This window comes from Austrofundulus limnaeus, unplaced genomic scaffold (genome assembly GCF_001266775.1).
Source record: "Austrofundulus limnaeus strain Quisiro unplaced genomic scaffold, Austrofundulus_limnaeus-1.0 Scaffold8, whole genome shotgun sequence".
NCBI classification, from domain to species: Eukaryota; Metazoa; Chordata; class Actinopteri; order Cyprinodontiformes; family Rivulidae; genus Austrofundulus; species Austrofundulus limnaeus.
In genome coordinates this window covers 905,056-908,439 of record NW_013952410.1, presented here as the reverse complement: position 1 = coordinate 908,439, position 3,384 = coordinate 905,056, and positions in this window count along the sequence as shown.

The window sequence follows — 3,384 nt, the reverse complement described above, 5'->3', positions numbered from 1 at the left end:
GTTAGCATTTTTGGCAGGCCGGGGTTTCCCTGTGACATTATGTCTACAGCACTTGTCAAAACAGCGGTTGGAGGAGCTGCGCAGGCCTGCTGGCAGAGGACGTTGAGGCAGAAGCTGGGGACACGGCGGAGGGATGGTGGGAGCCAGAGAAAACGCGGGTGGGCATAAGAAGGGGAGAGATCCTGGCATCTCAGGCGAGCCCCTGACAGCTCCAGTCTCCAGGCTCCCTGCCCATAAACAGCACCGGGAAGCAGAAAGACAGGCGGCATTAGCTGAGCTTGGCTGGAGCGAGCTGCAGTCTGCAAACCTGTGCTGACTGCCCAGAAGCAATCTTCTCTGTTACTTAGGAATCGCAGTTTTGATGGATGGTTGTGCACGAGCACGGCTCTGTTGTCATTCGACAGTAATCTTAGCCAGTAACGGCCTCTTGTCTGCTTCTTTCCTTTTGATCCTTTCACTTCATTCTCCTCCTCTGCTTCTTCGTCCATTTTTCTTCCACATTCTCTCATCTGTCTCCTCTCGTCCTCTCTGGAGTTTTTACCATAAATCTTGTGTTCATACTGACATGAAACTCCTGCTTTCTGCCCATTCACCTCCATCTCAACTGATCCCCCGCCAATGAGTTATCAGTCATTTCAAGAGGGAAACCCTAATATAACATGTCTTGTTAAGGGAGTTGGAGTGCATTTTGGGGTCTGGAGTGGAGACAGCAGCTGAAATGTTTTTGCTTTGCTTCAGCCAGACAGTTACAAGTTCCAATAGAGCATAAAACTAGTGTTCTATTCATACAGTTGGATATCAAACTGTGGTGGAATCAAACATCAAGAGACCCCGAGACACTGAAAACCATAAAATCATTCGACGTTAAGATGCTGTGAGATTTGCAATATTAATTATGTAATGAAATTCTTTTGAAGCTTCCTTTTCATAATTTGTGAAACTGTAATTCACTTGATACTTTTGCTTTCAAAGTCCACTTAAGCAAGGCAAAATTAAAAAGTTAAATTTCTAGTTTTGGCCCTAAAATATTAACAACATCTGGAATAATTCACATTTCGTCTTTCACTGCCTTTTAAAGGGATCCCTGATTAGTTGCAACATTAGACTTTATTTGATAATGTATTTTAACTGTAAAATAAAATCTGTTTAGTTTTGTGAATTTTTTAAAATATATTTTAACTTGGACTGAGCCATTTTATTTACACGCAAAGCATTCTGGGTAAATGATGACGTGGATAGGTCCTCGATGTGAGCGAGCTATATCCACCCTGAAGGTTAATCTTGGACAGAATCTGATGATCGACTCTTTTAAATGAAACCAGAGAGCGTTGACAGAGAGGAGAAGGTAGAAATGACTCAGCCTGTAACTGAAAATATGGATGGAGGACAACAGAGCTGCTTCATGGAAGAAGAACCTCAGCTTAGCCTGTTAGCCTTCGCACTAGCACCGACACTATATTGCCTTATATGTATTAGCTCAGTGCTAGCACGACAAACTGACAAGCTAAACTGAGGTCCTCCATCCATATTTTCAGCAGCAGGCTGTCATTTTTACGTTCCCCTCTCTGTCATGTGGATGGAGGACCTCAGTGACGAGAGGAGAATGTGTAGCGCTGAGCTAATACATATATATGGTGTCAGCATCGGGGCTAATGCTAAAGCTAACAGGCTAAGCTGAGGTTCTTCTTCCATGAAGCAGCTCTGTTGTCCTCCATCCATATTTTCAGTTACAGYCTGAGTCATTTCTACCTTCTCCTCTCTGTCAACGCTCTCTGGTTTCATTTAAAAGAGTCGATCATCAGATATTGTCCAAGATTAACCTTCAGGGTGGATATAGCTCGCTAGCAGCCTCGCACTGAGGACCTTTCCACGTCATCATTTACCCAGAATGCTTTGCGTGTAAACAAAATGGCCTCGTCCGTGTAATATATTTTTTAAACTTTTAGTTTAAAAATGATAAAAACATTCTTTATTTCACAGTTAAAATATATTTTTATTAAATAAAGTGTAATGTTACAACTAAGCAGGGATTCCTTTAAGTACACTGCAGTACACAAGATCRGAGCCATGTATGCTGTTTTTATTTCAGGATTAGTTGCGGAAAATAAGCTGAATGATTATATTTAACAGACAGATATCCCAGTCACAACGAATTTAAAACCTCACGTCATTTCAGTTACTATTGACTGCTTAAGTTGAACTTCTTAMGGCACACACCCAAACCTCTAATTTATTCGTGCAGATTCAAAATTTATTTGAAAACTACAGTCTACTCTTGTTGATTTTTGGATTTTAAAAGGGAAATTTTATGATGTCCCTGCCAGTTAAAGACTCCCAAGGTTACAATTTTTTTTACTGGAAGTTAACTTTTTCTCAGACAAGACCATTTCTTTACGTCTTTCRAAACTACACTGTGCATTTATAAGTTCATATTTGTTACCAGCCATGCTTTATTGCATGTAGAAATCYTCTTTTCCTGTCCACTTAGCATGAGATGCAAATAAAAGTACAAAGTTATCTTCCCTTTTTAAATATTCTCAACTTTCAGTATGCGCTGATGGAATGTTTTGTCAAAATGCAGAAGAAAAGCAATGGGRTGGAAAGGATGCAGGCTTCAAATCAGCATTTTCCATCCATGATGCACAGCTCMGTTTCACACCACACAGAACACAGARGCAGAGAARARYTGAGCCAAAAACWGTTTAATGCATTCCTAAATTTAGACTCTTTTATACATATCAAAATATGTGTAAAATCTAAATAATTATWTATAGATAGATCCACTAACTCTCATAATGGCATTTAAATTAATCACCTCTACTAATGAATTCCAGTAGAAATCATTGGTCGTACAGAGAGCTCTGCAGAATAGAGGAGCTCATCAATATTAGAGGAGAGAAGAGGTGATGGCTGAAAATGGCAGAGAGGAGCATCTCATCACAGGGGCTTGGAAGGCTGGTCAGGCCCGGCAGGCAGTGTGATAGGCCGGTGCCCTCAGGGCAGCAGGACACAGACACCAGTACTGCCCGTGGAGGTTTAGTTAGAAAGCTCTGCTCTTTGGAAAAGTTCTGCCAAAACCGAGTGTGCATGTTCATGTGTTAATCTCTGTGTATATATTTYGTGTACAGTAWGCTAATAGGCAGAYGTGTATAAAGWACTGGAACAAAATAACAGTAAAAGTAAAAATACCGTAACAGAAAATGACATTAGTAAAAATAAATTTCGTAGTTCTTGGGGAGATTATATATTTTTCAGGCACAAAGTTCAATTCTATACCACAATCAAGCAACTGTTATCTTCACTTTTAATGAAAATGCAGTAAAATGCAACTGATTTTGATCAACCATATCTAAATGCCTTGAAATTGGCCCGTCTCTTACCTTC